Genomic DNA, 10488 nt, shown 5'->3' on the forward strand with positions numbered 1-10488 from the left:
CAAGTAAGTCTAACCTAACCCAAAAGAACACAAATTAAGTAAAAAAAATGAAAGTGAAAGAATAGCATAATCTCAAATTTTGTATAAAAGAGTTGCATGTCTTAAAAATATATCTTAGGTCTAGTTGTCACTAGTACAAGACTCTAATACATATTCAAATTAACAATAATCTTATAAAATATATTAGAAATGAATAAAACATAGGATATAAGTAGAGAGATCCAAAAAGTTTCAAAGTCCATCAGCCACTACCTCGACCTTTGTGATGCCAATACAAAAAGTATGCAATCTATGATTTATTACTCAAACAAATACCTGCATAGGGTGAAAGAAACAAGAAAAGTGAAAGAGAATCAAAGATGAGTACAAAACCATGTGTACTCAACTAAGAATCATTGATAACCAACCCTAATCCAAAGTGATGGTGAGAACAACCACCCTAACTACCCAATGTTTCCCAAATAATTCTATGTCTAGCAAATACACCATTTCATCCTATTAGGGTAATCCAACACAACAACAACAACAAAAACAAACCCAGTGTATTCCCACACAGTGGGGTCTGGGAAGGGTAAAATATACGTAGTCCATACCATTACCCCCGAAGAAGTAGAGAGGCTTCGTCCGATAGACCCTCGGCAGGGTAGTCCAACATAAAGGGCACAAATAAATTATACAAGGTAGGCACTTTGGTCCAGGTGAGAAAATACTAGACATTTCATGATTCATGATTAAGGTAAATCATTTAATAAGGAGACTCACAACTACAATACATTAGGCTTAGTCAATTAGAATTAACTAATAATATGGGATAAAGTAAGGAGAGTGAATGTATAAGTGTTTAACATACTACCAAAAGGTGTGATACAACAGTCTCTCAAGGCGCAACTATATTCGAAGTAAAATCAATCTCACCAGTAACAAAATGATATATAAGGGATGATATGAAGAAGTGAAATAGAAGCTCAAGCATAATATTACAAACAAGTTCCTATTACAGTAATTCATTATAAAGAAAAATACTAAAATAGTATGAAACCATACCATGGAATTCAATACAATACAATGCAATGATGTGATGCCATATAATGATGATGATGGGATGATGAAAAATAGATAAAAGTTATTGCATAACTTTCTGTATACACCTATCGAGCATCATTGCTCCTAAAGTAAGATCCATTGGGGGTTCACAACATATATACTTTCTATGATCCCAATCCACATTTTTGGTTAATATTAACAGATCATGGTTCCCATATATCTCATAAATATCTCAATGAACCCGATCAACACATCCCTCGGTCTAGGTATTATTAAAAGTGTCTTATTTTCTTTCAAAATTAATGTCTTTCAATGGTATTAATCTCATGAACATATATGAATGATATAAAGATATAATTCTCACATCCAAATCAGTATGAAGATATCAATAAATTCAATACAAGTATAACTAAGCTCAGAATCAACTCCATAATGATAATGTTCTATGATGTAAGCCACCATAGAGCACCACTGGTGTAAATAGTCATGCATGAAATCAATAATATCATTTAAGTCCCTTATTAAGGTATCATCAATATGATAAAGGCAATCTAATACACTAACATGGTCTATGATAGAAAGTGAAGCCCTTACACAACAATACAATAATAAATATGATAATTAAAACAAAAATCATATACAACAATATTAACTCAAGCCCCCATATAGGCATCACCACAATATATGCTCTCAAAATCAGTAATAATATACACAAAAGCCCCATCCGGGCACACGATAATAAGTAACATTCTCAAAAATAAAAATAACCATCAAAATCTAGCTTGTTCCATACGATAAGTCTCACCCACTATTAAAATTCCATTTATACACTAAGTGTTCTCTAAATCTCATATATTTTATCACTAACACTAATAATATAGATATTCCCAAAAGGTCATTAAGCATTGATCATCACAATAAAGTTCACTAAAATAAGATTCAAGCTCTAAAATAGGCATTCATAAGCAATTATTCAAGATCACTAAGTTATCTATCTATATTCTACTCTTAGAATAGTTACAAGTAGTAATACTAACCTGGCAAGCAAAAAAATCTTACTACAATACACCAAAAGATCCCGTTTCCCACAGAGATGCTTGTTATTTCACCTAAGCAGCACACCCAAATCCTAAACCAATCATAAAATACCAACAACTAAGCATACAACACAAACACTTTGGAAAAAATCAAGGTACATCTCAACTTGCCTTTAAAGAAGATCTGCAAGCCGAAACATAATTCAAGGCATCAAATGAAAGATATACTCTTTATAATAATATACAAACATGACCAATCTAATCAAATATGAAGTATATAATTTAAAAGAAGTTCGACGATACCCATATTGACTATATTTTCTTAGATCCAAAGTCATTGTCAAAATCATTTCCAAGAACACAAGATTAAAATTGAAAATTTATTTTGTAATAACATTGCTCATATCAAGAGGATTATAACCTAAAAACTCATGCGAAAATAAAACAACCTAGATTTTGGCCCTTGAAAATTTTTTGAGTTTTGAACTCACTGCCCTTGTAACGACCCACCATACAAGTCATATGGTGTAGATATGGGTATAGGGACCCTAGTTGTATACTGGTCAATGTGTTGTTGCCCATGTTTTTTCCTATCTATGGTAGACTCCATATGAGTCATATGGTCTTGTGACGAGAGGTTTAGGGTCCAATTGTATGTTGTCCATTATTTAGTCCTTGATGTTCTGCTTAGGGTATGATTAGATGGTACTATTCATATAGTATGGTGAAAGGTTGGACAGGGGAGTCCTATATTAGATAGAATATGGTGTTCAACTTTCTCACCTAGTGATGACTTGAGGGTACCATTTATATATTATGGTGATTGGTGAGGGGTGATTTTTCCATACATTATCACTAAACATTTGTGTACATTACCTTGTTTTGAATAAATGAATGAGACATATTGGTGATAAAATGCACTAATATCCACTCTTTGTAGGAATAGAGTTGAGGAGATCAAAATATGTAGATTGGAGCTCGAAATTGTAAATAGGGAGCAAAGAAGAGTGCAACTGAAGACTTGGACTATATCATCCTTAGTTATCACGATCACGGTCCTCAATAAGTGGTCACGATCAGTTAAGACAATTAACACTACAAGGTCGAAGAACACAACTACGGTCACAGATAGTCATGCATGTTTACGGTTCAATGAAAATATACCAAGGGGCAGATCTGTATAAGAACTTAGATGAATCCCAAACTATATACAAGAAAAAAACCTTTCTTCATTGGGTATTTCTTACCTCATAAATAATTTTTGTTTAAGAAGAAGAAACCCTAATTGGGCAAGTGCGTAACTACTTTTAGGGGGCTTAAATTCTTAGTGATTTTGTGAACAATAAATATTTTGGATAATCCTCATGGTATATTTCTCTTTACATTCTTCATGAATAGATAAGTAATTAAGTCTTGGGATTATATTGAACTACAGTGTAATTGTGTGTAGATGTTGTTGTGTTTGCATGATTTTTAGTTGTTGACTATGGATTCCACCATTGCTTGAGCTTATTAGTTGGAATTTGATGAGTGAAAACCCCAAATCTCCAAATATGTTTGATGGGTGAAAACCCCAAACTCTAGAGTCCCTTTTTTATCCTTGAAAGAGGGATTAATGTGAACTTGAGTAACCCATAACATTATTGAAAGAGCATTATAGGGGGACAAAGCAATGGTGGACAATTGAGTCTGTGTTTTACTACCTTTTGCAATCATAGAAATAAGTGTGATGAGAGTGTAGCCATGTCAGGAGCATCATCCTAGAAATAGGGATGCTTGATTGAAGTGTTGGGTGATTAAAAATTACACACTTTTTAGGTGCTTACAAGAGCCAATGAGTGAAATCATTATGGTTTTATTGAAAGATTGACCACAATGAATTTCGACCTAGCCTATCCTTTGATCAATAACTAAAACTCATACCAAACCATCGTTTACCCATATATTTTACCTCTAGGTAGACATAATCCTAAGACCATTTCTATTCTTAATCTTAAATCAAAAGTGTTATATCTGTGCTTTGTTATTTGGCGAACCATCTCTAAATAAAAATTCCACCATTTTATTTTACATGTCTTATTTATTATTATTTTGGGTAAACTTGTAGTAACTATGACACCCATAATATTTGAAGCCTATAATTCGCTCCTTATGGATTCAACCCTAACTCTAGTTGGGTTGTTTGAAAATGATAACCTCACCCGTTAATCATGGAAGTAAGTTGAGCATTATCAAAATTTCACAGTTTCCAAGGAGTGAAATATAGATTTTACTTGTACGGTGTGATTCTTACTTGGTAATACCCAGAGTGATATTATTTACTTTATTTGTTATTTTTATTCTTATTTTATGTAATCGGAGTGTTAACATAACAATGAGTGATACCGCAAGCAATACGGGCCCCTTTGATGCCCCTCTAGATGATGAGGTCCCACTAAATAAAGCAAAGCAAACAAACGTGATCTTCATCCCACCAACTAATGGGAACAGAGCCTTCCATGTCACTAGCATCATGCTTCACATGTTGCAAATAAAAGGATTGTATGGAGGTCAAGCCTTTGCAGACCCAAATATCCATTTAAAGAATTTTATGGAAGTGTGTGCACTATTTAATATAACACACAATACTCAAGAGTCCATCTATCTAGCTTTGCCTTTTCCCATTCTCTTTAATGGGTGAGGCGGTTTCATGGATCCGCTCACTTAAACCCAACTCAATTACATCTTGGGACAATCTTACTAAGGTGTTTCTTGATGGTTATTTTACCACATAAAAATGCTTCAAAAGTGGGATAAGATTATAAATTTGGCAAATGATAGAGAACCATTGTTTAAATCTTGGGAGAGATTTAACGATAAGCTTGATCAATGCCTAAATCATGAAGTCCCGAAGAAAATTCTTCTTGAGAACTTCTACCGTGCCCTTGATGCATTAAACAAAATAGTGTTAGATAATGCAATAGGTGGTTCCCTAGTAAAGTTGCACCACCACACGGCCTTTCTATTGATTGGAGAAATGTCTAAGCAAAATCGAGTTTGGCGTACCCGAGAAACCAAAGCTCCCAAGATTCCTTCTACCACTTCCATGGTCGATAATGAACAAAGAAAGTGGAATAAAGAAAAGGAGGAGAACATGGTGAAAATGATGGGCCAACTCAAACTCTTGATAAAGCATGTTATGGGAGAACCTGCTAAAGTGGTCAACACCGTAGAATCAAAATCTTATCAAGATGATGAAGAGGTAAATAAGTTATATGAAGAAATCCACTATTTGGTTAACTACTCGGGGGGTTCCTGCCCCGCCTGTCAAAGGCAAGGTGGGAATAAAGGTTGGATGGACCGTGAGAGGGATAGATATTGGATGGATTAGGAACATGACAATGACCTTTATGTTCCTCCTCATGATCCGTCCAAATCCAAAGAGTAAAATATCGTCAACCTTAAAAAATTCAAGACCGAGGATATATTGACAAGGATCTTAAATAGAGTAGAAGGAACGAACAAAATGGTTTGTGATTTGAAAGGTGATTTTTCTCAACTTTCTTAAACCGTGATGTCCCACTCCTCTTCTATTAAGTAATTGGAAACCAAATTTGTGAAAATCTCCATGCGACTAAAGCTAGGCCTTGAGGTAGACTCCCTAGTAACACGATTGCTAATCCAAAAAATTATGCCCAATTCTAGAAATTGTCCCAAGGAGTGGGAAGATACTTAATGAACCCTTTAGAGTAAACACGAGTGAGAAGTTACTCAAGGATAAAGCAAAAGAAGTGAAGCCCCAAAGAAAAGAAGCAAATAATTAGAAAGAAATCAAGAAAAGTGATGAAGAAGTAGTAGAATTTAGAAAGCCATATGGTGATGTAGGCCAACCACCCAAGTTCCTCCCCCATTCCCTCAACGATGCATAAAAGAGAGGAAGGTGACAAATTGAGGAAATTCATGGCAAAACTTAGCAACCTATCGATAAATATCCCGTTGCTTGAGGCAATCCAAGAGATTCTAGGATACTCTAAGTTGATGAAAAAGTTGATGGTTAAAAAGAATCTTATTGATAGTGAAACCATGGAGGTTACCCATGGATGTAGTGCTATCATGGATAGCAAGGTTGCAGAAAAGAAGGATAACCCCGGAGCATTCACCATCCCTTGCACAATTGGGATGCATGAATTTGCAAGAGCTCTATGTGACCTTGGTGCGAACATCAACCTAATGCCTTTTGTCATTACAAGAAGCTCGGATTGGATACCCCCACACCGACCTCTATGCGACTTCTCATGGCAGACCGGTCCATCAAAAAGCCAGTGGGAATTTTGTTTGATGTCCTTGTCAAAGTGGACAAGTTTATACTCCCGACGGACTTTATGGTATTGGATTGTGAAATGTATAGTGAGATACCTATCATTCTTGGCCACCCTTTCTTAGACATCGGGAGAGCTATTGTTTATCTAGAGATGGGGGAGATAAAGTTTAGGGTGCAAGAGGATGAAGTCTCTTTAAAAATTTTCCAGTCAACAAAACAAATGCAGAACTTCAAGTAGTATCCGTGGTAGATGTTTACTATGAAAAGATGAATGCGGAAAGGTGTGAAGACCTACCATGATAATGAAGGAAGAACGATATCATGCCACAATGATAACTAAGGTGCTAGGTGGGAGGCAACCCACAAATGACATAAGAGTTGCTCATATCCTTTTTGTTATGTTTTTTTAGGGTAGATATTATCTTTTGCATATGAATAACCCATGCATTTGTGGAACTATGGACTACATTGGTAAAATGCTAAACAGGGGAAAATAGGGGAGTATAATTGCTCTCAGTTACCATGACGCAGTCCTCAAGCGTGATAGCGGTCATGCAGGTGTCCACGATCACGGTCCCTTGACTGCCGTCGCGGCCACTTAAGTTATTTAAACCCTAGTTTTCCTCATTTACCTTATTCTCCCTTTCAAGATTGTACTCTATAATTTGGGCTAATTTCTAGCCAAGTTTGTGCGCTCTCAAACAACATCCTTATATCCCTCCTGTATCACAACTCCGGTTGGTGTCATGCATTTATGCTATTATTTATGAGAATAAGCCCTAGAATGCATAATTAAGAGAAGGCCTAAAGTTTTGATTGCTATTATTTCCATGTTGTCTTATTTGATATTGGTGAGATGTTGGCTGCTTGAACAAGGTAAGCATATAAGTGGGAAATCTTGAGTACCCAAGTATGTTTGGAAAATGTAGACAAATGAAATGTGCACACCAAGTGTTTGATAATTTACCCAACTAGCATTTTTTAAATGATCTTCATATGCACCCATATTATAGAACATGCTAGTAGCCTAAAATTGGAAGAAATCTAAACATTTAGAGCTGACAACGGAACTACCCTCAGGTATCTTGACTGCGGTCATAGACTACAATTGTGGTAATGCGAACGCAGTCCTGCCTCAAGATCACAGTAACTGAGGACAGTTTCCTTCCATGCCAAAAATCCTGCACTCCTAATTTTTAGTCAAGAACACCAAGAACCTAGTCCAATGAACTCTAGTGATCAATATAACACAGCTTGCATAATTAAAATGTCATCGAAAAATATAATGTATCCTTAGTGCTTTCATGAAAACCTCATGGATAAGTCTGATCATATCTGATTCATGGTACCGGGATGCTACACTTATTACTACAATGATATTTTGAGGACAAAGCTGCTCCCAGTGATAAAAATTTTCTTGGAAAATATGTCAGAGAAACTACCAGCACTTCATGACAAACTTGGAGCCATAGGGTGGCAGTGTTTCTCCCTGAACCCATGCATTGTAAATGAGAAATAGGTCTGTGAATTTTATGCAATCATTAGTGAAGTATATTTTTTGGGCCCACTCAATATGACTGTAAAGATTTGGGAAAAGCAAGTGAAAGTTAGGGCTAAGAAAATCAATGATGTTTATGGGCTCAAGCATGTTGACATTAGTAAATTCAAAGCGCAGGGGTGTAAATCAGGGAGTTAGTTGGCATAACGACTATGCACCAAAAAGGAAGTCTCATGGACCAAGACTGAAGGCAATATTTCCATGAACGACTTCACTTCCACGGCTAGGATATGGTTGCACATCATATGTAGCTGGGTTTCTCCTTACATCCACATGACAACAATCCTCGAATTACGTCCTAGGATGGTTGCGTGTACTCTAGATGACATCCTTATAGATGTTGGTCAACTTGTAGTTAATGACATAGATCATTCAAGAACCAAGGAGGTACGCATCTATTATTCCCCTCCTTAATTACAAAACTTTGCAAAAGAGTGGCGGTGGAAGAGTATGCTAGTGATACATGGGTGCACCCTAATGCCCCTATTTACCCCTTGAGGATTTGAGGTGAGAGCATACTCAACAAAAGGAAAAAAAGAAAGATCAACTTGGAAAAGCCGGCAGGCAGTACGCATGAGTCTCATAGGCCAACCACCACGGGACCTCTTGAGGAAATTGGAATAAATTATTCAACCATCAAAGAGCATGTGTCTAGTTTTCCCCAAGGAACGGGAGAGCCTTCCATCACTCATCATTCTTATGTGTCATGTACCAATTATGAGAAGTAAAAAGAGGACCAAAAGAATCAAGAAGATACCATTTATAAGCTTGAAAAAGCCTACTCCTCTTTGGCGGAGTCACATCAAGACCTCCAAATCACACATGTAAAAATAGATATAAGGGAGAAGAAGAGGGATAAGTTCTTTATAAGGATATGGAAGAACATAAAGGGCATAGAAAGGTACTAAGGCCTGGAGATAGACTTTGTTCTTCTTGGGTGGAAAATAATGATGAGGCCCCAACTAAGTGGTCCGATCTTAAGGAAGATAGTGATGATACAGAGTCCGACAGCGATAGCAGCCCTTGATACAGTTTCAGGGAGCACCTTTATCTTTTTTACCCTTAATTATTTATGCAGTGGGGACACTGCTACCTTTTCAGTTGGGGGTGTCTCCTTCTTCTTATTCATTTAATTTGGGATTGTATTATTGATATTTCTACATACTTTTCTACTCTTTTGGATAATTCTTATCTTTATTGTTATTTGGGTTTTAATATTTGGGCTCTTTGATATTGATCATATTTGCATGGATTTGTTATTTTGTTCTGGGTTTCTTACTTTATTTTAGTTTTAGTCGATTAAGCCGTTTTAGAACCATCAATGATTGGTGAACCGGTAGATCCATTTGCAATCCCTTTGGAAATCTTACCTGAATGGTATTTCTTTCTTGTATTTCAAATACTTCGTACAGTGCCCAATAAATTGTTGGGGGTTCTTTTAATGGTTTCAGTACCTGCGGGATTATTAATAGTACCTTTTTTAGAGAATGTTAATAAATTCCAAAATCCATTTCGCCGTCCAGTAGCGACGACTGTCTTTTTGATTGGTACTGCAGTCGCCCTTTGGTTGGGCATTGGTGCAATATTACCTATTGATAAATCCCTAACTTTAGGTCTTTTTTAAATTTTTTATTTTTAATTGATTCAATTGTGAAATAACACGACATGTGTATCTAGGGAATAGTTTCTTCAAAGCGAATTCTCCCTAGATATATCTAGTCAATTTAATTATGAATTTATTTCTACTATAATATATGATATATTAATTGTGCTAAAGATTTCAATCTATTTTGACTAAATAAGTCCAATAGATTTAAAACTTATTTTTTGCTAAATCAATTACGAAATATTTTTCTAAAGTGCCCAATATCTGTTTTATATCTTCACTACGAAAATGTTCAATTTTCATAAGATCTTCTTGGCTGTTATTCAAAAGGTCCAATAATGTATATATATTGGACATTTTGAGGCAATTATAGATCCTGGAAGGCAATTCTGATTGGTCAATAAAAATCGATTTCAATGCTATTTTATTTTTTATTTTTTTATGAGTTTAGCCAATTTATCATGAAAGGTAAAAGGGGATAAAGGAACCGTGTGTTGATTGTCCTGTAAATATAAATTGTCTTCCTCCATATGTAAAAAGGGAATAAATAAATCAATTAAATTTTGGGATGCTTCATGAAGTGCTTCTTTCAGAGTTAAACTTCCGTTTGTCCATATTTCGATAAAAAGTATCTCTTGTTTTTCATTTCCATTCCTATAAGAATGAATACTATGATTCGCGTTTCGAACAGGCATGAATACAGCATCTATAGGATAACTTCCATCTTGAAAGTTATGTGGCATTTTTATAAGATATCCACGATTTCTCTCTATTTGTAATCCAATACAAAAATTAATTGGTTCTGTTAAACTAGCTATATGTTGTGTATTATCAACGGTTTCTACATAAGGCGGCAACATGATATCTTGAGCAGTTACATATCCAGGACCCTTGAAACAAATAGACGCGTCAGAAGTTCCATATAGATTACTTCTCAATACAA

Source organism: Capsicum annuum, chromosome 3, assembly GCF_002878395.1.
Source record: "Capsicum annuum cultivar UCD-10X-F1 chromosome 3, UCD10Xv1.1, whole genome shotgun sequence".
Lineage (NCBI taxonomy): Eukaryota > Viridiplantae > Streptophyta > Magnoliopsida > Solanales > Solanaceae > Capsicum > Capsicum annuum.